The following is a 27,360-nucleotide window of genomic DNA, read 5'->3' on the forward strand; positions in this document are numbered from 1 at the left end:
AGGCACACGGGGTCGCTTCGACCTGGCGGGGGAAAAACCCCCAAAGCAATACGGATGGGAGGAATAAAATAAATACAGAAATGAATGAATGAATAAATCAATAAATAAATGCATCCAGAGCTTGAAAACCGCGCGGTTTAATGTCCAGCAACAGGTGGCTGAAATGGCAGCGGGTCTCCGATCGGGGGGATCCCGGCCCGGCGGAAGGGCCGCTCCGGCCCCGCCCCCGCCTCCTCCCGAGCTGCCCGGGCCGCCCCCGCCTACAAGCCCCGTCATGCCCCGCGCCCGTCGCGGCTGCTGCCGTCGCGCCCCGTTCCCCCTCCCGCGCCGCGCTCCGCCCACTGCCGGCGGCGCACGCGCAGCGGGGGCGGCGTCCGGGGCAAGTCTCCCCAATGTAAGATGGTGGCCGGGCTGGCAGCGGAGCGCCCCGAGCTCGGAGACCGCCCGTCCCTCGCCTAAAGGTCGTCGGAGCAGCCTCCGGAGCGCCTGACCGGCCGCCGCCGCACGTCCCGCCCCAGGAGCGCCGCGGCGGGCTTCCCCCCTCCGCTTCTCTCTCTCTTTCCTCGCCGCCTCTCTCCTTCCCTCCCCACCCTTCTCCTCCTTTTCCCCTCGCCTCCTTTCCCCGCACGCTCACTCACTCACTCACCCACCCGCCCGGCCGCCTCCGCCGCGCCGGGCAGCCCGAGCGGGGAGAGCCGCGCACACGCACCGCGGGCCGGGCAGGCAGAAGGAAGGCGGGTGAGTGCGAGCTGAAGGCCGGGCCGGGGAGGGAAGGAGGGAGGGAGGGAAGCAGAGGCGAGGAGGAGGCGGGGGGGAGCCGGGCCGCTCTGGCTACGAGAGCGCCGCGGCTTCGCCGGGACGGCGCAGGCCGCAGCCCACCCGGCGGTGCAGCCCCGGGGCCGGGGGACGCGCCGGGCCGCTGCCGAGCGCCCAGGGCACCGGGCCGGGCGGGGAGGGCGCGGGGGCGAGTGGGCCGCTCCTCCTCCCGGGGGACGCCGGGGAAGGGGCTCCCTCGGTGCCGCTGGCCGGAGGAGGCTTTATTTATCCCCTCCTCGCCGCCCCGGCGCGGTGGAGCCCTTGGGCCAGGCCGGGCCACCGGTCGGGGCCGCGGGGGGCCGGTGCTCCCGGAGCCACTCGCCTCTGTCGGGGCAGGCCGGCGCGGCCGGGCGCGGGCATCGCGGCGTGATTCACTGGGAATTTGCGTGGAAATTTCCTCTCTCCCCTTCTTCCTCTTCCACGGAGCCAGGCTCCATTTCTTCTTGTGATGTGCACTTTTTTTCTGGAGAGAGAGAGAAAGATAGGCAAACAGATGGTAAATGGCAACCTCTTAATTTTGGTGTTATTTTGGACAGTCCATGTAGCCTCCTGAGATTTGCCTGTCAGTAAAATAACCTATAGGTAACTTTACGTTTCCTGCTTGCAAAATCCTAGAAGCTCTTTCTATTTTGTGCATTGGCAGAAGCAAACGACAAGGCTGCGTGCGGGCTCTCTCCTGTTCCCAGCGATGGTTGTACAGCTCTACCTGCTAGTCTGAAAGGGAGCTGCTAGTGCCTTCGTCTATACAGTGGAGGGAAAATACACTAGATAATTATCTTTAAATGTTTGGTTACCGTACCAGAAAGGATTTAATTGTCCATGGCTTGTAGATTTCTGTCAGTGTGGTAATACCAACTATGTAGTTCATAAGAGAAGCAATTCTCTTCACATATGTTAATGTAAGCAAAACCTATCAGCTAGTTAAAGCTGTGGAAACTCTAGACCTGCAGATGTTGGCTTGCTCCTGTCCAAAAGTTGTAGAAGTTATGCTGGCCAGTCGCGTGTTTACTGAGCCTGTACAGGTTTCTAACTCACTGTGTTTTAACTGTCTGTATTTTGTTTTAGCTTTGAAATGTCTTGAACATCCCTGTTTGACTTCATATTCTTGCTGTCTGGCAGTATCAGAAGAGAAGTCATACTGCAAGAGGAATATGTAGAAGAATGAATTTTTTTCTAGCTCCTTTCACTGTGAGAAAACTAAAGAGGAAAGGGAAAAAATAAAATACAGGCTTATGAAGAGCAGGGAGGAAAGCAGCTGTTTGACTGGAGAGGGTGAATTAGTTTCAGATGGCTTACAAATACTCAAATATACTCCTAGTTTCTTAGCATCTCTGTAATAATGTGGTGCTCTAACGCATGGTCTAGAATTCAGCTGTGCTGTACCTTAGGCTTTTGGAATTCTGTGATAGAGTTTCCGTTTCATAAACAAGACGAACACATGCAAGTGTTTAGAAATGCTTGGCAGTTGAACTTGGCTGAATTGCAAACTAAGTTCATTTTAGGGGAAAATATTGCTTTGAAAAGGAGAAATACAATGATAAAATAATGTCATCTTTTATCTTGCGTGTTTCTTCAGGTACCTCTTTATTAGCTTTTAAAATAATGAGTGTTGGATCCTAACAGCTTCTCTCTTTACAGAGAAAAGATGGTGAGTGTCTGTCAGGAGTAGTGCTCTACTAGTTTCTTGGTACCTTTTCCTCAAAGTTTAAGAACATCCTTAGAGTACCATCTAAGTAAAAAGTTTGGGTTAAAAAAGTTGATGAGAGAGTATACTTAACGATGTGGCTTTTTTATTTAATAAGAAATGCTCTTTATGTACAGAGACAGGTTATCCTTCATGGCTATTGTTCAGGAAAGTTGGGATATTCTTTGTGAGTTAAATGTTTTGAAATTGCTCTGACCAAGATCTTAAGTATGGGTCCCGAAAGCTTAACTCCGGTACCTATTTCTCAAAATTTTGCCTGCTTCTTTGAAATAAGTGAGATTGTTTCAAATAGACCAATTTGTAAGCACAGGTAACTGTTAAGTGACTGATGGTAGATTGCGTCTTAGGCCCTGGTTGTTTTGGTAAGATGAGGCTGATCTATAGGCCTTAACACATGTTGGAAGGAAATTATTTGCTCAGCAAGACTGCTAGGATCAAGGATGCCTAAACTTTCACATGGTGAATTAGTGCCTTAGGTTGTAGGAATCACCTTTTGTTCTGCTTGCAGTTGTGCAGTATTGCTGAGATAACTTGATGAGGTGCATATGTGAAAGACTGCATGACTTACCTTGTTTCAGTGTCCTGAATGTTTCCTCTCTTTCAAGATGTTTGCTTTTTTTTTCCCAGTGTATATCTGGTTTGTCCCCTTTTTATTGGATGGAAAGGGTGTGAGGAGCTAGTGCTGTATAAATAAATAGAACCCCCATCTCTCTGGGCCCCACTCTTCTGGTTCTTGGAGAATAGTCTAGGAATTTATTCCTTTCAGGAGATTGATTAACATTTGTTAACATTTTAACAACTGTAAATGCTTTCCGGACTTGGAAAACTAAGTATAGCAGCAAATGGTTTGGCATGGCTTGAGATGCTGCTCAGACCTTCTGGTTCTTCCTGTAAGCAAATTGGGAGGGCGATGTAAGAGTTGAGCAGAAAATAGGAATATAACCTCTGTAACTAAAAACATGTATGTTGTGTGGGGTTTTTTTTTTGCATTAAACTGTTTGGATCAGTTGGGTGCATGTTTTTATCAAACTGGGTTTTGTTCTGTTGTACCAGGAACTTTGATATGCTGGGTTTTGTCAAATGGCATTTTTCTTGTATGAGCTTGAAAAGGGAATCTTTACAGTTTTCTTAATTCAGAATTGTGTCAAAGGTTATACTAATTCAGGGAGCATTCAAAATACATGCTTTTGACTTCTGGCTAGCTGTTACTAGACTGGCTGCAACAGCTTAAAGGAAAGAATTAGTGTTTAAAGTATTGATTTCTGCATAGTACTAAGATCAAGTAGGTTTTGTGACTGTATATTTTCTTCCACTTGGCTGTTCTGGGAACATGACAACTCCAAGGTATTTCTTGTAGGAGTCTGTTATTTAAATGGAACTTGCAAGTGTTTTCCAAACACACATGTACAAAATAAGGTATTCATAAACTATCTCATGCATGTGCATTAACAGCTTGAGGAAACCTGTATCCAAAGCTATCAGGAGAATACAGACCAAGAGAATGATGCTCCTGCTCATCCTTTTCTGTGTAACCTGAAAGCTATGTACTATATTTTTTTTCTGGAGCAGAATATGTCAGTATTAATTTCATAATGGTTAATCAATAATTTTGTATTTTTATCAGGTACTTCATCTGTTGCTGGTTTTCAAATTGGGGAAAAAATAGGTTGGGGTCAGGATAAGGAGGATTTTTTTTATATCTTTTAGTCACAAAGTTAAAAATAAAGGTGGATCACGCAAACATGCTACTGAACTTGGTGGAAAGCGAACTTGGATCTTGGCTAAGGCTTGTTCTCTGATCAGTGCTGTCAGACTTTGATCCGGTTCTGTTTTCTTGCAAGGGAAGAAGGGGAAACTTCATCTGTCTATGATCTAACATACTGTGATCCCAGCATCATTCTTCTATCTTGATGTTGTCTTGAGAGGAATAGTTTCCTAATATGAAGCAAGTTCCAATTGACCACAACATCTGATATAAAGCGATTGTACTTCTGCTTGAAGTGTGAGAGAGAGTCCCTGTTTTAGTGCAGGTCCTTGGACTGTGCCTTTCTGGGCTTGGAGTATTTTACTCTTCACAACTTAGCAGTCTTTGATTGCTGGAAGGTAATGTGCCATATTTTCTATTTAATTGATTGTATCAATTATTAGCACTAGGAATTTGTGCTGGCAATTTTGTGTTTTTGGGATTTGGTTCTTTGCTTCTTTATTTTTTCAAAACAAATTAAGTGAAAGAAACTGCAAAAATGGCAGCACAGTTCTCTGTCTTCACTTTTAACTTATTCTAATGATTTCTTCAAATCTGAAACAGAATCACAGAAGTTTTGTAGGGATGACCAAAAATGTGATAGGAGTGTGTACTGTGGTTTTCAATAGTTTTTCATCCCAGGTTTTATTTTTTTTAGGCCTTGTTTGTGGTGAACTGCAATATAATCTTACGTTTCAGTCCATGAGCTCTAATATTTTCCGTACTTAACAGAAGGAGCATTTACTTTTCCCGGTGTGGATGTTCTTAAATGTTTTATTCCATGTAAGGTTTCATACAGAAAACTAGTAACTGAAAGGATACAATCTCATTCATTGTAAGATAAAATACACTGCATAGGAAGATTTGCTAACAATTTTCTGCCTTAATTTGTTTCAGGAACACTGAATTAAACAGATGAGATTTATTTGAAGGCAGGCTTCATGTTTTTTATTGGTTTAAAGTTTCTTTCTCCAGTGTAGCTTTAATGTGGATCCTGTTTGAATTGTGTATATTAATTTTAAATTGCAAGATCCATGAACTGAGACACTTAGACTGTGAAATACTATACTTGCAGGTGGAGTAATTTTGTTATTTCTAAACTTATCTCCTGTTACATGTTACAATAAATTACCATCTTAAAAAACAGAATTTGAGTGCCGGACTGGGAGGAAGTAATTAAATTACATTTATATGTGTTTTGGAAACTGCCTAGCTGAGGCAGTTAAGTGATAGAAGTTTTGATGAAGGTTATGTCCCAGATATATAAGTGTGTGGTGGCTGTTGCTCAGAGTTTCTGTTTTGTAATACAACCTAGAAATATAGAAAAATGGGATAGGGAAAGAAGTATGTAGCAGTAATCACTAGGTGTGGGGAGAAAGTGTTCAGCTACTTTCTTTCTCTGTCTTCTCTCCACATATAATGAATGAAGATAGGTACATGTAGCTATAGCTGTGCCTGTCAGTTTGAGACCTAAAGCTTTGCTGTGATATGAAGATGTTACCTTGGGCTACTGGACGTTGCAAAAATAGAAACTATTCCCTCTCTCTGAATAGCTCCTGCTTCATTACATGTGACTACTTCCTTTTTTCTTTTTTTATTGAATGAACACTAGGGTTAGTCTTCAGAATTTCATTCATAAAATGTATCCTCTGAGAGCTCCTAAACAAATATAAAATGAAAGACCAAAACTTGCTAGGTCAAAATTAGTGTTTATAGGTCAATATGCCCCATAGTTAATTTGAATATATTTCCTTCAGTCAGTGTGAACTGTAGGGGCCCCTAAAGTCCTGAAGTTATGTTAAAAGCACTGGTATGAGTGTGACCCAGTAGCACTAATCCAATTTGTCTAGTGACTTAGTCTTATTGCCATTTATCATGTAACTGCTGCTGCTCTGAAGGAGCCTTCTTGCATGGGCTTCTATTGATCATTTAGCAAGTTTAATCCCTTTTCCTAAGAAGGTAATCTTTCTTTTTATGAAACTGCATCACAGGTTAAGGGTCAAGGAGTTCATAACTGAGGAACCATATTTGAGAAATTAGAGCTTCTTCCTGTCTTTGAAAGCTCCTTTGCTAATACTTTAATTTAGTAAAGCATATATTTAACATAGTAATGTTATGATTTCACAGTTAGTGGCAAACTGGTTCTAGAACCAGGTGGTAAGTCTGAACCCAGAAGATGATCACTGGTTTTCTTTTACATAACTGTTTGTGTATGCTGAAAATATGGAAGAACAGCTGGGAAGTTTAAGGAAATAGCAGCTCTTATACTCATCAAGCTGTTTTCTGCACATGGGTAGTGTCGTCATCTGGCTGGGTTACAATTCCACTCTAGTCTTGAATAGTAGTTAAAATTGTAAGTATGCTTCAAGGTATGTTCATTCTCATGTTTTCACCAGTGTAGTGTCTTTCTCCTCCAATTGAGCCTTTTTAGCGCCATTAATTTCTTAAGTTTTTGCTCATGATCGCGTTCTGATTTAACTTTGAGGCTTGTGATTCCCTGGAGGTGGGGCAGTGGCATACCTTGTATAAGAACTATTGCTCTGGTTACTGCTGTATAAATACATAGCACAGTGAAACTTGGTGAGAACCAGCTGCGTTGTGTGACCACATGACTGACAGTCTTAAGAAAACACTATACCCTGGGCAGAAACTACTTAGAATTGGTTCTGTAGTATCTTCTGGGAAACCAACTAATTGCTTTCAAGTTCAGTGATCAAAAAGAGAACACCATACAGCTGTTTTTATAAGGAAACCTGCAGTGGCACGTGGCTTTTACTTTTTGAGCTTAGTTATACAGAGTATAAGTAAAGTGAAGAGTCAGAAAACAGGCGCTTTGAAGTAAAATGATTATTCTGTCTTTAATCATAATTAATACTGATTACCATACTTTTAAAAAAATTCTTTGCACATATATATATTAAATATTGAGCAGAGGTTAAGCAAAATTTGTTTTCAAACAAATGTAATTTGATGTGATGAGGTGAGAGGGGCAGGTTCCTTTTGGCACTGGCAGTGCTGTAGTCATCCACTTGTAATAAATGAGCCACTTACCACCAGCTTCTGTTTCTGCTGTATTCAGTGTGTGCCAGCTCTGAAAACATGGTGAGGGTAACTTCTGTAGAGGTAGAATGCAACATCGTTTGGCTGTACTTTGTTTTCTTTCTGAGACTTATAATGGACTCAGGAAATATCATATTATATAGAAGTGCAGAAAGGAGATAGACTCACTGTCACTCTGTCTTTTATTTAGTTTTTTTTTAAATTTTTTAAAATTTTTTTTTTTATTTACTAAATATGAAGTCAGATATTGGAGAGCATCCTCTTACACAGAGCTGACATCACCATAAACGTTTGAGACATCCTTAATGTCATAATTTTGTATTTTTTTTCTTCTATTTTTAAAGAAACTTAAATCTATCAGCCAGCTCTTTGTCTCCTTAAGGCAGTTATTCAGTTTTCCTATGGGTTTTGGATAGTTTGCATCTCATATGGCTTAGGCTTCTCCAAAGAAACCGCATTCAGCTGCTCCTGATTGGTAAAAGCTCAGACTTGTATCTCTGATCTCTAGTACTGAACAGTCACAGCATTTAAAGGATATGCTGGGCAAGTGCATTTGCAGTCAACTTGAACTTCTGTGCTTTTTAGAGCATATATCTGTCACAGTCTGACAGATTTTTGTTTGGGATTTAATTCAGCACTTTGTACATACCAAATGACTCCTTAACTTCACCTATCTAACACAGCTCCATGTATTTGATGTAGAATGAATTTATAAAAAACCAATAGTACACACCCTATTTAAATTTGTGGAAGCTGATGCTCTGCTTTTGAGTATTTTACTAGATTGTTTCTTTTTAGAATGCTACATTAATTTTCCCTTTTTGCCTAGCCTTTTTAGAAAATGACCTGGAAAACTATTTCCACAGGTTACTTCTTAATGTTCTCCCTTTCCTTTTTGTTTTAAGACAATTGCTTTATATATGACTGCCTCTAGAATTTGTTTACTACAGCATATAGATTGTTCTCAAGGAGTTATATATGTTCTGTTCCTCACTGAGATAAAAGTGCTTCCTTGAATGCAAGCAAACAAATATGTATTTCCCTGAAAAGTAGAAGCAAGCGATTATAGCTTGTGTACCAGATATATGGGAATGGGGATTTATGGTATGAGTGAATATTGCACAAAGCAACTACTTTTCTGGATTTCTAGCAGGTATGTGGAGTGAGTGATTAGAAGATTCTTTCATCCTCTGAAATTTTTCTGTGCTTCTTGTTAAATGATTGGTTTGCTTTTTGAAATAACTCATAAAATTTCAGGTATTCTCTGTAGAAGCCAAATGAACCACAGAGTGTGATTGTGACTGTGAGATGGTAGATGTTTGTACTGTTTTCTGTTGACTCAGATGTCAATGAATGTTACTGAAGCAGCATCCTGCTCTTGTCTGAAACAGATGATGTCCTAAGCATAGTATTCCTATTTTCTATACTTAAACTGAACTCTTGAGTTAGTCTTTTTCTTCAACCAATAGAACTGATAGATCATTGGATTTATTTGATACTGCATTTTAATTAGATGTACCTTTTATGTTATCCAACTCTTTCCTAAATTGCTAAAAGAAATACTTTGTCTTGAATTATGTGCTACAGAATTTCAGATTTTAGAGAAGCTTCACCCTTTGTCACTTTTAGCATGGAACAAGAAATAAGCCAGAGGCTTAATTTCCACCTGCTTTCTGGTAGTGCCACAAATTTGAGCACAGGACGTGTGCTATATTTGGAATAGGCTTTACCTTCCAGGTACCCACTGAGGAAAAAGCTGATATGGTCCAGTTATTAGCTACAGGGACTCATGCTTTAGTTACTTTTTCACTTTTGAAAAATTCTAAGTGCATGTACCATGGTGTAACTGTTAATGTGTCTTTAAAATGGAAATGGGCCTGTATGTATCCAACTTCTGTTGTAACTTTACGGTTCCACTGTACTTTGTGTATTTACATGCTGAGACTGTTATATTGTACAACAGCAGACCTCATGGTAGGGAGTTGTTATAATAAACATTTTTGAAGCCAATATTGCAAGTGTAGGTTTGTTTCTATATTTCAGGCATGTTCTGTAACTTCATTATAGTCTAAATCTATTCCAGTAAAGTTTACTACTTAAATGTTTGTAGGATCACAGCCTTAATTTGTAGTATTTTGGTTTTCTGCCTTAAGCACTGCCTAAATGCAATTAAGTTCTAATGGATTGCTGTGTTGCCTTTTAAAATGCAAAGTATAGACAAGTTCATAGAATCACAGATTGGTTTTGTTTGGAAGGGACCTTAACGATCATCTCACTCCATACCCCCTGCCATGGGCAGGAACACTCAGTTTGCTCAAAAAGCCCCCATCCAACCTGACCTTGAACACTTCCAGGGATGGGACATCCACACTTCTCTGGGCAACCTGTTCCAGGGCCTCACCACCCTCATTGTGAAGAATTTCTCCCTAATATCTGATCTAAATCTACTCTCTCTCAGTTTAAGAGCTTTACCCCTTGTACTATCACTTCATGTCCTGATAAAGAGTCTCTCTCCATATTTCTTGTAGGCCCCCTTTAGGTTCTAGAAGGCTGCTGTAAGATCTCCCTGGAGCTTTCTCCAGGCTGAACAATCCCAGCCTCATAGGAGAGGTACTACAGCCCTGTCGTCATCTTTGTGGCCCTTCTGTGCACCTGCTTGAGCAGTTCCATGTCTTTATTATGCTGGGGGCCCCAGTTAGTTATTCATCTAATAGTATTCTGCCTCCCAGTTGTTTAGTGTTCATTTGCTGTGGCTTAAACTGACTTGGCTCTCCTTACTTGACATCCTCTGTGGTGAGGGGTAAGCGTTGTCACTTCTTGCAAAAGTCAAATTTAGTTCTTTCCAGTTACGTGACTGTAAAGAAATTAAGAGTATGAATGGCTGAGAGTGAATCTGAGGCCAGTGACTCTGCTGTTTTACAAGTTTTAGGATGAGGTTGAAGAGAATGATCAAATCTTCCTCCCTCCACGTTTTTCTTCTTGGTTTCTTAAGTATTCTGAAGAATTATTTTAAGCTGGTGCAAGGATTTTTTGTGTGTGTGTGTTTTGTTGTTTTTTTTTTTTTTTAGTGGGCTGGATGAGGAGTACAGACCTTTCTCTGATATATTTTCTCCCCTTTAGCTGGAAATGAAATATAGAATGTGGATTTTCCAGAGAGTTATGGAAGTCTGTAGAGAAGATTGCTTTTTTTCTGTTAAGGAAGCATCACTGCTTCTTCCAGTTATCTGTAGCCCCCCATCTATTCTTTTGAGAAATAAGTGCTGGAGCACATATCAATTACTGATAAGAGGTATGAAGTAAATCTTGAGATACATCTCCTTTTTCACTCCTTCCCCTCCTGTCTGTGGCATTTCTTGACTGACTAGCCATGACATAGATTTTCTGGTGGTTAATAATTCCTTATGTTTCTTGCTTCATCAAAAGAGTGCGTGACTGTGTCTGAAGAGCTGTTACTGTCCTGAAATACCTTATTGCTAGTCTGATAAGTAAATTTGGAGGATTGGGAAAACTGATAGAGGAACTTGTGTCTTGAAATTTTCAATAGAGAGGGGACTTCACCTAATCAGGAATTTACCTGAGATGCTGGAGTGCTTGTGGTGTCTTCTTTAATGTTTTCATTTTTTTTCTAACAGTGGTTTAGAGAGCAGTCCTAATAATGTACTCTTTTTCTCCTTCCTGATAACTTTCTGATCTATGTACTTTGAGGTTGGGTTGTTGGTTTGGTTTTTTTGTTGTAGGTTCACCCCCTGCCTCCCCCTGGGGTGTTTCCTCCCCCTGCCTCTTCAGTTCAGGACATCTTTCCTTTTTCCTATGTATCCAAGCTTGTGTACATGTGTATATAATGAGCCTGTAAGACTACAGCTCTTTGTTCAACTGGGTGATTTTTTTTTTTTAAGAAGTTCTTCCATATCTCTTAATTCCAGTTTAGAAACAGATCTGCAGGCTGAACAGGAGATGGTCTCTTTAGAGTTGATGTACATCCTAGAGGGGGATTATACTGAGCCTGGAAAGGCAGTGTGTAACTCGTTTTAGCTTATACTAGAACAGATTTTAGTGTGAGGTCTTAGTTCCTGCAGTTGTATCTGGGGAAGTGTGGGGATGAAGATAACAGCCACTCTAAATCAAAATATTTGTGATGGAAGACTTTAGGTTTAGCAGATGTGTACGAGAAGTAAGAGTTTGCTAGAATTCTATCAGTTATTAAGGAAGTGGGTCTTTAGGCTGCAGAAGAGAAGGCTTTGGGAAGCAGGAGGAACTCATAGCAGCATTACAGTACCAATAGGCAGACTATTGAGAATACTGACCCAGGATCATTACAGCAGCATGTGGAAGGCAGGCAAGAGACAGCAGGCATGCATTATGTAATATATAATAACTCCATTTATGCTATATATAATAACTGCATTTAAGAAGAACATGTTTCTCCGTGTAGTGGGACAATTGTTGGAATAGGTGAAAGAGATTCTGAAGTGTCCAGCCTTAGATTGTTTGATGCCCATTGGATAAAGCCCTGTGTAATCTACACTAATTTTGTTGACCTTACTTTGAGAAGGAGGTTGACTAGAAGACTCTAAAGATCTTTTCCAATTGGAATTATTCTGTGAATCTGTAGCAAAAAAAAAAAAAGTAACACTCTTCAACTTCATGAATAAATTGTCCATGTTAGAGCTTGAAACTAAGAATCAGTAATGAGCCTATAAAATCTCATAAGGTTTAATAAGACCAAGTGCAAGGTGCTGCACCTGAGTCAGGGCAACTCCCAGTATCAAGTACAGACTGGGGGATGAAGGAATGAAGAGCAGCCCTGCAGAGAAGTACTTAGGGATGCTGGTGGATGAGAGGCTGGACATGGCCCAGCAATGTGAGCTCATGGCCCGGAAAGCCAAGTGGATCCTGGGCTGCATCAAAAGCAGCCTGAGCAGCAGGTCAAGGGAACAGGTTCTGCCCCTCTCCTCTGCTCTGATGAGATCCCACCTGCAGTGCTGCATCCAGCTGTGGGGTCCTCAGCACAGGAAGGATATTGACCTGTTACAGTGAGTCTAGAGGAAACCACCAAGATGGTTAGATGGATGAAACACTTCTGCTATGAGTAAAGGCGGAGAGAATTGGGATTGTTCAGCCTGGAAAACAGAAGGCTTAGGGGTGACCTAATTGTGACCTTCTGGTACTTGAAGGGAGCCTATAAGAAAGATGAACATGGACTTCTTACAGGAGCATGTAGTGACTGGACAAGGGGGAATGCTATCAAACTGAAAGAGAATAGATTTGGACTAGATATTAGGAAAAAATTCTGTACTGTGAGGGTGGTGAGGCCCTGAAACAGGTTGCCAAGGGAAATTGTGGGTGCCCCATCCCTGGAAATATTCAAAGCCAGGTTGGATGGAGCTCTGAGCAACTTCCACTAGTGAAGGTGTCCCTGCTCATGGCAGAGGTGTTGGAAGTAGATGATCTTTTAGATCCCTTCCAACCCAGGCCATTCTGTAATTCTGTATTCAGAGCCTTAAAGCAGATAGTGTGGCTTCAGTGGAAATGCAAGAAGGCTTTTTAAATTTAAAAGTACTGCTTGATGTAAATACTGAAGCTTATTGATGTAATACAGAAGATAACTCAATCTCTTGCACTGACACAGGATGTTTGTTTTTGTAAAGTTCAATCTGGTTGCTTAAAAATTCAGCAATGAAGTGCTCCAAAGGGAAAGGGAAAAGGAAAATACCAGGCTTGCCAGTGATAAGCAATGGAACAGTGTGCCTAAACCTTAGCAAATAAACAGTAATGGGATCCCTCAATCAGCTTCATATGGTGTTGGTTACAAAGTACCACACCTGAAGTGTTCCTGCGCTAATGCACACAGCATGAGCTACAAATAAGACTAGTCCAAAGCATTGTCCCAGTCCCAGATATTTGATATCACTGGCATAAGTGAAACATGGTGAGATCAGTCTTGAGGTTGGAATGCCCTGTTGGGTGGTTAGGGGCACTTCAGGAAGGATAGGCGGGACAGAAGAAGTGAGAGGGTGGTATTGTGTGTAATGGAAGAGAGCTCACAGTTGGTGATGGCACAGTTGAGAGCCTTGATTCTGGGTAAGAATCAAGGGACAAACAAATTATGTGGATGTCATCCTGGGAGTCTACTATAGACCTCCCAGCCAGGACGATGACTCTGAATTATTCCTTAGGGAACTGAGGGACACTTCAGCAGTCAACTGCCTTTGTCCTTACAGGGGACTCCAGCCTGCTAGAAATTACTGGGAAGCATCTCACAACTAGTACAACCCAGGTCAGAAGATTCCTAAAAATCCTAGTTGACAACTTCGTGGAACAGGCCCTAAGGGAGCTGCCTCAGACAGTGCCCTTGTTGATCTGCTGCTTGTCAGCAGACTCGTGAGCAAAGTGGAGATTGACGGTCATCTTGGCCACAGCAACCATGAAACTATCGAATTTAAAATCTGTGTTGACAGGAGGAAGAGTGCCAGCAAAACCTCAACTCAGGACATGACGAGAGCAGACTACAGGCTGCTCACGAACTAGTGAAGTCCCCTTGGAAAATGTTTTTGCACGTGCTGGAGCCCATCAGTGCTGGTCACTCTCTAAACACTGTCTCCTAAGGGCACAGGAGCATTGCTGAGCAACTGGCTCACAGGTTGGGCACAAAAGGTTATATTGAAGGGAATATCATCAGGCTGGTGACCTGTCACTAGTGGGGTTTTGCAGGGCTCCATCCTTGGCCTGACTCTCTTCAACATCTTCATTAATGATTTAGACACAGGACTCCAAGGAATACTAAGTTTGCCAACAACACTAAATTGGGAGGAGCTGTTGACTCCCTCAAGGGCAGAAAGGCTCTGCAGAGACCTCAAAAAATGAGATGAGCAATCCCCTACCATATGAGGTTTAACAAGGGCAAGTGCTGGATTCTGCCCCTGGGATGGAGCAATCAGCAACAGAAAGGGACCTGGGGTCCTTGTCAATGGCCAGTTGAATATGTCAGCAGTATCCTGGCAGTCAGGAGGGCCAACAGTCTCCAGGGGGGATCAGGCAAAGCATCACCAGCCAGTTGAGGGAGGGGATTGTCCCTCTTTGCTCTGCACTGGGGTAGCCTCACCTTGAGTATTTTGTGCAGTTTTGGGCACCACAATATGAGAAAGAGATTAAGCTGTTAGAGAGTGTCCAAAGGAGGGCCATGAGGATGGTGAAGGGTCTTAGGAGAAAGCTGTATGAGGAGCGGCTGAGGTCACTCAGTCTGTTCAACTGGGGGAAGAGGAGACTGAGGGGAGACCTCATTGCAGTCTTCAGCATCCCCATGAGGGGAAGAGGATGGGCAGGTACCAATCTCTTTATTCTGGTGACCAGTGACAGGACCCAAGGAAACAGCATGAACCTGAGTCAGGGTAGGCTTAGGTTTGATATAAGGAAAAGGATTTTTACCTGGAGGGTGATAGGCCACTGGAACAGGCTCCCCAGGGAAGTGGTCATAACACCAAACCTGTCTGAGTTGAAGAAGTGTTTGAACAATGCTTTCAGGCACATGGTGTGATTCTTGGGGTGTTGTGTACCAGGACCAGAAGTAGGATTCCATGATCCTGGTGAGTCACTTCCGACTCAGCATATTCTTTGATTCTGGGAGCTTTTCGATACCCTGTCCATGGTACTGCAGGTGCAGGCATTTCCCTTCCCCAACAGTAGTCAGGCTGAGAATGTGTTGGAATAAAAGTGATTTAGCACTGGAGTTGGACTAAGTTGTGTATGTGGTGGGATTTTTGTGGGTGTTTTTATTCCTGTCTCTCCTGTGAGGTTTTTCTTCTAGTTTGTCCTTCAAAACCTCAGGAATAGCAACAGTGCTGTATTTGGCTAAATGCTCATTTTGTAGTTTTGTCTTCGTAAAAGGCAGAAGAAACATCCTTCACTTCTGTTGGCTAAAAAGCACTATTTTGATAATCCAGAATAATTTCTTCAGTCTGTAACTGCAAGTACACTATGATTTATCTTACAGCAGAACTTAAAGTCTTTATACTTTTAGCTTTCCTGTGATGCTTAGGAACACAAATAGACCCCCAAATGAAAAATAAAGTGTAAGTGTCATTTTGGTGTTTCATATTTTCTGCAGCATGCCTTGGGAGAGTGAAGGAAATCTGGTCCTAGCACTTATCTTCATATTTGCACTGTACCTATGGGTGGTAATGTCCTTTACACTAGTCATTATAGATTTTGTGGGTATTCTTTCTCAAGCTTGGTAGTTTTGTTTGGGTAATTAGAAAAGTGTTTTTAAACTTTCCCACTGTTATATTGGTATTGCTCTTAGATGAATGCTGAAGGACTCATAATTTTTCAATACATTAGCATTGTATTTCCTTTAAAAACTGGAAAGCCAAGAGCAAAATTCTCACTCTTTTGACTCAGATTAAGACTTGTGAAGGTTTAATGCTATTTGCAAAGTGAAACTAATTAGGGTTTGATGAACGAATACTGGTGTTTGTAAACCATTTACTACCTTTATAGAATACTCTAAATGAAGTGTTTAAGAGAGCTTTTTGTGTGTCTAATACTGTTCTTCAGTTCTTTGTCAGTCAGAAAAGTTTAGCAGACGTAGCATAAATAATCATAGAAGTGTGCAATTATGCTGACCTGGAGGAATGCAAAGGTACTTCGTTCTCCAGGCTGACCTTTTCTTGATTTCTCCTCACAAGCAGTAACTTAGTGGGTTATGGGCAAACTGTGGGGTACTGTGGTGCTGGAGACCTGGTCTGACAGGCGCAGTGAATAGTTTTCATGTGTGTCGTGGTTTAGGGATGGTGTTCCCACTGAAACACTCTGAACCATGTGCTGCTCCACTCTCCCCTCCCCTGCAGTGGGCTGGAGAGGAGAATTAAAGGCAAAAAATGGATTGAGATGAAGTAAGACAATGAACAGTAACAACAACAACACTAATGAAATGGTATAAGAAAGATGCAAATGACTCACAAGTGATCTCTCACCCAGTGGAAACCCTGACAATACCCCACTATTCCTTCCCTCAGGCTACCTGACCTGGAAGGGACCCCCTCTCTCTCCCTGGAAAGTGACTTGAGGTGGTATAGAATAACCTCCATGTCCTAGCCATCCTCCTGGCTACTGCAAAAATTAACCCTCTCCTGGTCAGAACCAGGACAACGTGGTCACCACTAACTCTGAACTAGATCTAGGTGCCAGCTGAAAGATCAGAGTTCTAAAGGATGCAGTGACTACTGGAGAAGTAACACTCTGCAAATAAAATTTTGGCATTCTTTTCTAAGATCAGAGGTGATGAAGGACAAGCTATTCACCTAAATGTATGAATTTTCCCTCCTTTTTTTTCTTAGAACTGTTGAACACAGCAGTACGATTTCGGTTGTGGGTTGTTTCAGTTTCCCTCCTGTGTAATTTATCAGCAAATTACATTTGCATTTTGGCTGTTGCTAGATATATTGAAAATCAAATGTAAATAATACTGCCCTTCTCCATCTAAAAATGCAAGTGTAATATTTATCTTGAGTAAACTTTTTTTTTTTTGAAAGGTAGAGAGGGAATGCTACTTATACCATATATTCAATTCTGCATCATAGTACTTTTATAGAGAATTAGTATAACAAAACAATTCTGAATGACCAAATGCCTTCTAATTGTTGACAAAATTTCAGAAGCAGATCCTGTATGTTTTGTGGCAAACAAAAACCTCTTAAATCTTTCTCTGTTTAAGCTTTTGTAAGTTAATTTTTTTTTCTGTGCAAAGTGCATAGTGGTAAAAAATTCTAGCACTATGCTGCTGCAGTACTGTCTAAAATACTTGGCATTATTTACATAACTGAGTAATGAATTTTGCCACATATGCCCTGTTGATCTGTTAGAAAAGAGTAAATGCAAGATTTTAAAAAATGTTTAAATAGGAAGCAGATGTAGTTGAGATGTTCAGCAATGATAATGCTGCCTATTACAGACACTGTACAATGACTGTATAATAGATACTTCAGGGATTTTTGGATCACTTTTAAACTGATGCAAGATGCTTATTTTACTGCTTAGCTGTAGTATGCTGCAGGCTCCATTTTTCTCATTCCACCTTGTCTGAAAAGACTTTACTGTAGTGGATAATTTGTGATGTGTATGTTCTAAGAGTATCTTACAGACCTCTTCTACCCCTCCCACCCCCTCCTAAGTGTAGCTATTGGTTTTCTCTGCTATGCCATAGTTAATCAACAGACTTTCCAAATGGCCATGTTTCTCCTTTTGCTGTTCACCAGGAATAACAAGGTAAATTACTATTAATTTTAATTCTTATGCACACCCTGAGAACAACTTTTAAATTAATTTGCCAAACTTATCATTAATTGTGATGAAAATTTGGGACATTAACTTTGGATCAAGTGCTGAATATATAAAGGTCCTATTTATAACTTAGTCAGTAATTACTGAATTTTGAAAGTGTCAGATTTTGTCATTGGGTTCCCTTGTGCAAGGTGAGGACTGCAGAAGTAGCATCTTGTTGGACACAGAGATAGTATCTTGTGTTACACCAGTATACGAGTTCATTATACATGTTGGTCTAATAAAAGATACAATCTCAGCCTACAAACCTTGTGGCTGCTTTGGAGTAGGATGAGTGTAGGAGTGGGTGCAAGGCACAAGGATATGGCTTCTTCATCTTTAGCAGTCTCAGGGCTCTGCAGAGGTGTGCAGTGTTAGGAGACAAGTTTTCTTTCCCTCTGTGCTCTCTCCTGTCTTCTCTTGTGACTGTCCTTGATCTGTGTCCTATTTAAGGAAACCTGCTGTGGGCACATGCTTTGTCTTTCGTATTGATACCTACATTCAGGTGTAGCAAAGTGACGTGGGGCTTTGTGTTGAAAACCCTAATGCTGCATAGTGATGTGCTGTTTTATATGCTGTCTATGAACAAACCTAGAGGGAATATTCTGTGTGCTCTAACATTCTTAATCTTAATGCATAGCCATGTGTTTCAAGGAATTAAAAATCCCTGTGGCTATAAATGCCCCTTTAAAAGTGTTTAGAACAATTTTCAGTCTTTCATATAAACTATTTTCATATGAAAGCTGAAAAACTAAAACTAAACTGGAGTTTTTATTGAAAAATGGTTACTGGAAAAGTAGTTCTTTATCTTGAGACTTCTTGGGGGAAAAATAATGTGAGTTCTGTGTGTGGTCAGCTTGGAGCTCTTGCCTTACGGAGAAGTCAGTTAACCTGGCAGCTGCTGTTATCTGTAACACTAAGGAATGGGGCAGTGGGAAGCATGTCCTTGCCACTGGGAGAGGATGTTACTTCTGTTACTCGTAACTTCAGTGAGTGTTTCCTTCCAGAGGGTCAGGGAATTGAGTTGCTGACGTTCCAGCAGTAGCAGGAATACTTCCCTTTCCAAAGGTTTGCTCTTTGTATGAGAGCTGGGAATTTATCTGAACTGATGTTCTAGTGTAAATTTGGGAACAATGATGTAGTTGAGATGTGCATACATAACCAGGTTTTAATAAACAGAATGGAAACAAAATGAGGAGAACACCACAAAACTCGAGGTGCTGTTTATTCACCGTGACTGTTCATTGTTAACTAACTACTGCCATGGTATGCTTTATGGGCAGTCTGAACTACCAGCATCTTTCTATGTGCATTATATTATCAACATAAACTCTTATTAATAACATCTGATTTACCAATCTACATGCATAATACTCATCACAAGTCTTTTCTATTACAGTAGGTAAGGAGAAAACACTAACCTACTTTTCAAAGACAAATATTCCTTCTTAAAAAGCAGATGAAAATCCGTAATTTTATTGAATCAGAGGAGCAAGGATACTGTATGTGGTGTTGTGGTTTGTACAGATTGTTTTACTCTCTCTTCATTACTGTATGGATCTGAACCTTATGCAAATGGGTGTTAAAAGAACTTGGGATACGTAGCCTGTTCCTTGTCAGGAAGTAGATAACCTGTGTGCCATATCCCTGAATAACCTAATACCCCCCTGCTCCCTCTCCAAGTCCTCAGGAAAAATGCTTCTATAATTATACTGTTTACTAGATAAACATTGAGAAATATGTTTTGATAACTCAGGGAGTAAGTCTAATGCTAAGTGGTGACTTAGCATTATTTTGAAAGTGAAAATTGCTATTAGGGACAGTGAAACCATTCCAGTCTGATGTAGCAACAATAATATGGGTTTTCTGGTTTCTCTTGAAAATGCTTAATTACTTTTCAGCACATTGCAGGTGAGGACTAAACCATATTGTAAAGTTTCTGTTATAGGTTCAGAATCACACACTAGCCCACACAAAAGTAACAGTGCAATATGACCTGTTGTTTTATTTTCTTATTTCTGCACACACATTTCAAAATGAACTTCTGTGGTTTTAAGACTAATTTCAGAAGACTTCTTCTCATCAAATTAAGCTTTGTGCTTAACTGTTTTTCTAAAGCATATTGCATGTCAGCTGCAGCTAGTGCTGTCTGTCCTGTAGTCAGTACACACCGTAAGCATCAATATAAAAAGCACACATTTGTATTTCAGTCTGATTCATTATTACTTGGCCTCCTGATGTCAAGGCTATAGAAATTCTGAACAGTAAAACAGACTGAGTGGATTATTTTTCTTGCAGAATGCAACTGCTGAGCTGCTTTAGGTTTATTTGCATATTAATTTTTCAAATACCATGATTAGTGGAAATATGAGACTGTTTATGGCATCTATGTATGTTAGCCATTTTCCCTTTTAAAATTGGATTTGCAAATGATTTTCCTCTAAACCATAATGTGTCAGTTGGTTTTTTGAGAGTCAGCTTTAGAGTACGTATGAATAATGCTGTAGTTATGTTCAAGACACAAATATCATAAAGCTTACTAATGGAATGTCTTAATGCAAAGAGAATGACATTGTCAGAAGAGTAGACAGAAATGACTGAACTCCGAAAACCAAAGTGCAAGAGTCAACAAGAACACATCTCAAATACATGATCATACCAAGGGAAAAAAATGTTCTGATGCTCACTGAGTCTTTTCTCACGGGTCTTGTACACGAGTCTGGACATGCTGAACAACTTTGTCCTCAGAAGCTGCTGTACTTGGCCTGGGCTGCTGGAAGAATAAAGAAAAGTAAAGCTGCAAAAACCTCTTGGTCCTGACTCAGCTGAGTTCAGGAATTACTGATCAGATGTGTGTGATAGATTATACAGCTGCTTTTAGTGTGAGGCTTGTTTGGAATCTATCACTGTTTGATGCTAATGATTTTCAGAATAAAACCCCTGGCACTTTTGGGTTTTTTAAGAAGTCCTTGCAGCTTGTAACTTTATTTCTTGGTGGCCTGCTTTAATATATACATATGGGTTTAGCTTCTCTGGAAGAAATGGCAGGAGAGCCTCCCTGAGCCTGTAGAGGCCTCTCTTGTTGACCAGTGTCTTGAAAGAGGAAAGGAATGTTATGCTGAAAGGCTTGTGATGGACTGCCATACTGATTAAGAAACAAAGATGTTCTTTCTGTATTTAATCCTGACCTACTGCTTTGAGACTTCTCTAGAATCTCTGTTCCTGACTTTTTATCTAGAGAGGACCATGAAGCTTCTGGCACTGTTAAGCCCTGAGGATTTTAGTGATTATCACTGTGCTAGTCCACACAGAGTCTGACACTGGAGTAGACCAAAATAAACAGCTTTTGTAGTTGACCAGGAGAATAGAGAAATGTGTAGCCAGTATAGATAGTCCGAAAAACTCTTTCTGATTTGAGACACTTGCATCTCTGGCTGACCCTAAACAAAAAATGCTTACACTGCTACTCGTACTAGACAGCTGTTTCTTCTTGTGTTTCTCCCCATAGTGTGAAAAAGGGCAGTGGTAATCAAACCAAAGATTTTCAGAGAAAACTTATAGCTCTTCAGGGAAGTCATGATGGCATACAAAGTTTTTGTTGATTTGTGCAGGTTTTTTTCCCCCAGTCGTTTCTTTTGATGCTTCCACAATCTTTTAATCATACTAGTTTAGATGATGTGAAACCTTAATACAGTAAACTACCTTTTGCAAAGGCAAGGATCTCAACTTCCATGGAAGGCTACAAGGCAAACTCATTCAACTTATTTTGTAGAAAGGTAAGAAATATTTTACAAGTGTTTTCAGACTACTGAGCTCTGAACATTCATCCTCCTAAGTCTATTTTCATTGGTCGCTAATACAATTAAAGATTGAGTTGCAGATTTTCCAGGAATGGAACGTACTTGCTAGTATATTCTGAAAGTTGACTCTGGGTATACAGGCATATGGCACTTGACAATGGTATGAGATTTCTGTTGTGATTTCAAACATTAAATGCTTCAATAGCAACCTAGTCCATAGATAATATTATGTTCTTACAAGTCAGTGTTTTTCCTCCTTTGCTCTTGAAATCTTGTGTAGTCCTATTTTGGGGAAAATTCGTGGTGTTTTCTTTTGAGGCAGTGTTACTACAGTCATCTCAGCTTTGCTAGCACCAGCCCTCTGAATTCTCCTTCTGCAAGACAGGGTTTGTACATGTAGTGTTAGACATCTCCTATGTGTCTGATGCAATGATTGAGCATAAATGGACCTTGTTTAGAAGTGAGTGATTCTTCTGTAAAAGAAACTGTGCAGACAGCTTGCAACTTGGGGTAATATACCTGACTTGCAAGATTGTCTTGCTCTTTCACCATATAGGTCCCTTGTGGGAGGGCAAGGACAAGACCTCACCTTGATGCAAGAAGCCATTTATCTGCGAGGGCTAACTGCAACCTCTTAAGTGTTAAAACAAAATTCTTGTGCACTGGCCTCCCTTGTTGAAGTTCTTTGATACTTCTCTGTGGGATTTTCTTGTAAATCAGAAGTTTTGGAAGACATAGAATTAATTCTTAGAGCCATGGCTCTGGGCTGTGATTGGTGTCTTTTCTTCCCTAGGAACTGATTTAGGCTTTTCTCAAATTCCTTTTATATGGGCACATTTGTAAAGATGAGTAGGTGCTTGTGTACTGGTGTGTGAATGTCTGTCCAGAGACTTCACGCATTCCTGGTAGTTGGTATTGTAGGTTTGATCATCACCAGAAAAGGTGAAGAACAACTTCATTGTGCTACTGACCTCTTTGGGATGCTTGCTCTTGCTGAGGAGATAAGGCTTTTCTCTGAACCAGCTCAGGCTGCATGTGATGATTGTTTATGCTCACCGATGCTGGTTGCAGGATGTGCTCTGTACTACTGCCATCCTCCTCATTGCAGCAGAACTCCTATAAAGTCTTTTCTGTGGCTTTTCGGTTTATATTGGAGGCAGAATAAAGGGAGGACAAGCTTACTTTGGCAGTTAATGCGAAGGATCACTGGAATACAGGCTCTTGTGCCGTGACTTTTATTTACCTTATCATAAATATAGCATTACTGTAAAGTTCAGCCCTAAATTATTGGCAGAAGTGGGCTTGAACTCTTAATCTGAACAAATAAATGATTAACTAATTTTCTTTCCAGAAAGTTTGTGCAAGGTGAAGTGAAAGTGCATGGATTCAAACTCCTGATTATATTGTCCAGCTAACAGTATCCAAGCAGAATATGATTGAGGATGATCTTTCTCCACCTACTGGGAATCTTGATGTGATTAAAGTTTGGTACCAGGTGATAAATGGGGACCTCTCTTTCTTTTTCCTTCACATTTCCCACATAGCAGTACTTACAGTTCTTTGCAACTTGAGCTTGGTGTATCTTAATGTTACTGTTCTCCAGAATTGACTTCTGTTGCTCTTTAGATTAAAACTGTATTCATGGCTGTTGAAAGCCATTTGCTAATGAGAAGGGAAGCACCACTGTAAAAAACATTAGAAGAGAGTCCTAACTGGGCAGTATGAGCTGTGTAATCTACTGACTGTAGATGTGTTGCTTCTTTTTTCTTCAAATGTTTGATTTCAGTTGTGGCTATCACTACAGATTATGTATTAAGTTGTAGCACTTTAGGAGTTGGAGGTGCTTGGATGTGGTTATTTAAGTTATTGCTGTCCCAAGAAACAAAATTTTGTTAATAATAACAAGTAAACAAACCAAAAGTAGTATGGTTTCAAACAGCTTGTTCTAAGTGACACAGTAGATAAGTTAGTATCTGTGAATGCTGAACTTTTGGAACTGGGTTATAACTTTTTTTTTGTGTGTGTGTGTAGTGTTCAAATAATACTATAGAAACAACTCTGTACTCCCACTTCACAAGTAGATTAAACCGATCTTTATCTAAGTAATATCTTCCTCAAATTTTTGATAGTCTAGAAAAGCACGCTTATAGACAGTATCTCAGTGCCATGAATAACTGTTCCTCCATCATAATATCTGGTATCTCTGGACAAAGAAATGCTTTTTGCTGTAGACTTGCTTATTATGTCTTCTAGAGGCTTGTAACTGAAAGCATCTCCAGACAGCAGTGAATCCTGGAGACTTCAGGTAGTACCTGAAGTGTGAAAATAAAACTGGTGCAGTTGCAATTCTGCACATGTAGGATAAGTGTGGTTACCTGGCATATTCAACAGTTTGTAACGTTAAATTAGCTTCTTATAGGTTTTGTTGATCAGAATGGAGAAATATTTATTGACAGTTCAGCGTAACTTCCTGATGTACTTCTGTAAAGAGCAGGTGCATGTATCTGCTGCCTGGCTAACTTCTGGTAACCAACTTCAGGACTTTGAATGAAGTTATGGAGGGAGAACTCTTCTTGATTTAGGTTAGACGTGGAAGTCTATACTCTCTCTGTCTTTCCTCTGTGATGCATTTCTTTCATTTTCATGTGTTTAGCAGATACTAGGTAAATAACTGCTGGTGCTTATATTTGCTCTGTCAAGTTGTAGTTGTAAAAGTGTATTTAAAAAAAGGCTGAAGTCAACTCTAGGGATAGGAGAATTAAAAAGATGTGGGAGGAATCCTGTGTCCAAATTCACTCAAACTCAGTAGTATGTATTAATGGTTCATTTCCACTTCCTTTTATATTTCTAAAAATGTGGCACTTCATAATATATTAGACCAATACTATATGCAAGCCTGGTGTACTGGATCAGAAAGAAATTATCTCAATATCTTGCTGTGGTTCCCAGCAACTGCTCTAGGGAATACACTAAGAACGGGGTGATCATAGTGATACTTCCTAGAATGCTTTCTGATAGCAGTCCTGAAGTCTGTGAACTTCTCCAGCCCAGGAATTGTCTCAATGGAATGAAGCTGAGTCATGGGAGGTTTAGGTTAGGTACCAGGAAAAGGTTCTTCACCCAGAGGGTGGTTGAGCACTGAAACAGGCTCCCCAGGGAAGTGGTCACAGCGCCAAACCTGTCTGAGTTCAAGAGGTGTTTGTACAATGTTCTCAGGCACATGGTGTGAATCTTGGGGTGTCATGTACAGGGCCAGGAGCTGAACTCAATGATCCTGATGGGTCCCTCCTAACTCAGGATATTTTGTGATCCTGTAACCCAGCCACTTCCTTGGCACTATGTTTTTGTTTGATAGTGTTTGACCTGCTCACTTTGAACTGCATCTTCCACCCTACTCACCTTGTCTGATTATTTTGAAATTGTTTAAATTGTCATCTGCAACCTTTGATAGCAAGGAGTTTCAAGGTTTAATTAGATACTGTTGTATTTTTATACATTAATATGTATGTGTATATGTATATAAAATGCAACATATAAAAAGGTGAATATATAAATATTCTGTTTGTCTCTTTCATTGTACTTGTGGTGCCCAGAGTACCTTTTTTTTCTAGTGGGTCAGTTTCGTTCCTTAAGTGCATTTTGTAATTCTTTTTAATTCTTCTGTACTTACTAGTTCCTTCTACATATGGTGAGAGGAAAGCAGAGTCGTTCTGAGTAAAGGAGACAAGTGCACTGTAGACTTCTACGGTGATTTTTTTTTTTGTACTTTGTGTTTTGTTTTGGGTTTTTTTACTAATACTTTCTTGTATTCACCTTGGCTTTTGACTGTGACTGATAACACAGCTGATTTTACAGGGGATACTTACAACAACTCAGAGATATTGTTCCTTAAAATTGCTTGGTAGATTGGCACATCACTGTGCCCATTTATAAGTTTTTTCTTGATTGCATCATTTGGCATTTAGCAACAGTATATTTCATAATGTTTTATCACTCTTCAATCTCATGAGATCCTTTGGGTTTCTGTGCTGGTCTCAAATAAGTCCTTTGGCGTAGTAACTTTTGTCCACTTCCTCCTTGCTTTCTTTTTCAGATTGTTAATAAATAGAATTACTTGCATCTGCGATATCAGAATTGTTTGGAGCTCCTATGGTTGACTATTGTTCCTTCTTTTGTTGCCAAGTTTTAAAAATCAATTCTTAATCCATGAGAGGACCGACACTACTGATGGCAGCTTAGTTTCTTTAGAGAGCTCAGCAGAACCCTATTGAAAGCTTTTTTGAAACTTAAGGAGAAAAGGTTTTTCTGGTCCTCATGATCTGTGACTTCCATCAAAAAATTATTTATGGTTGGTGACTTCTCTATGAGCGGTTGGATATTTTTTTCTTTGACTGCCTGCTAACTCCAACATGGTCATCGGACTTGACTACAGATTAAATCTTAAAACCTACAGGCTTTGCAGTATTTGTTCACACCTAGAGAATATTATATATTTCTTTCTTTATGAGTGGATACTGCTTTGGATGGTGAATAACCTGGCTGGCAGCTGAAATTAAGTGCAGTACTGAAAGTACCAGTGTACCTCCTACTCTGTTAACCCAATGAGAGGGAGAGGCAAAGAAATTGAATCTGCTTAATTTCTCTGGAATATCTTAACACTCCAAGCAAAACTTTTCCTTTCATTAAAGGATTAGTATGTCAAGTTCCTTCTAAAACATTTTAACTATCAATTCTTGCTTTTAAAAATCTGCTATTGCAGCTACCTGTCCAAAAGCATCTGTGTAAACTCAATAGCAGAAGTTTTGAAGTACAGGCTCAGCAGGGAAAAACTGGCCTCCTCCACAGCTGTCTTATCAACATGTGTCACTGACTAGACTCTGTAAAAGTCAACTTGCAAATACCTTAAACTGACTTGTAGAGGCAAACCCAGTCAAACTCTTAAGCAAAATGGCTTTAAAAATAAATACAAAGTAGAATTTATAACTCTCTTGCATCAAATGTGTGGAAGAGATTTATTCTTTACCTCAGTGAAGTGTGTTTCAAAATTTTCTGATCAGACATTAATTATGTTTGATTTTATAAATTTGCACTCCTTATATGTAGTAAGTAGAACTTGTATTGAGAAATTATTGGGTAAAGAATGAATGTGCAGATATAGAGCCAGTTTTTCAGGCCATATGTACTAATACGTTGAGGTTTCTACAATTCTAATAAATGGAGGCAAGAAATCCCAGCTCTAGGCTACTGGTTAATATAATAATAAAGATTTTTTTGTAATATTTAATGACTGAGGATGGCAATTTGCATGTCAGCTTTTTGTAACTGGTTGCCGGTTGTCACTGTTTCCCAAACTGTATTTTTCTTGAAAATTCAAAATGCAACTTCATTAACTTTCACTTGATGCTCCTAAAGAGAAAATTCTGGCTTTGTTCTTCATGTGCTGAGTCAGGAACACAGTCAGGGGATCTGTCTGATTTTTTTTTCCCCTCCCTCTCCTTTCTTTCTTTTCTAAGTGAGCTGTAGACCACAGCATATTCAAAAAATGTGAGGTACATGAAGAGAAATTATTGCTGAGTTACCTGATTTAAAAAAAAAAAGCTCTTCATGTTGATTTGATCATATGTAATCAGTCATTAAAAGACAAAATACAAAATATTCAGACTTGGAAATATTTTAAGTGGTGTAGTGCAAAAAAGCTGATAGGGTAAAGCACAAAGTCTGTCAGAGCTGTTATTGGTCCAGCAGTTTTTCTTGTACTCTCACCTGTGTGGCGTAATGACAGCAGCTGACAGTATTGCTCCTACACTGTATCTCTGGCTCCAGAAATATAAGCTGATTTATTAGTTTTTAAATTTTATTCTTTCTATCTCTGCTTCATTCTTGACCTTTTCAAGAATAGCTTGTATGGTGATTTAGCT

At 40.3% G+C, this 27,360-nt stretch overlaps 1 protein-coding gene across 4 annotated transcripts in view; it reads left to right on the forward strand.

Moving 5' to 3' along the window:
• Nucleotides 1–384: 384 nt before the first annotated feature.
• CNOT4 (CCR4-NOT transcription complex subunit 4) overlaps nucleotides 385–27,360 on the forward strand; it is an 80,990-nt gene continuing 54,014 nt past the window's right edge. For all 4 annotated transcript variants that reach the window (XM_050324353.1, XM_050324356.1, XM_050324354.1 and 1 more), the window contains exon 1: nucleotides 385–738. The gene's annotated coding sequence lies outside the window, so the exon portion shown is untranslated. The remainder of the gene's footprint in view (nucleotides 739–27,360) is intronic.

This window comes from Myiozetetes cayanensis, unplaced genomic scaffold, assembly GCF_022539395.1.
Source record: "Myiozetetes cayanensis isolate MyiCay16 unplaced genomic scaffold, myiCay2020 scf3, whole genome shotgun sequence".
NCBI lineage: Eukaryota > Metazoa > Chordata > Aves > Passeriformes > Tyrannidae > Myiozetetes > Myiozetetes cayanensis.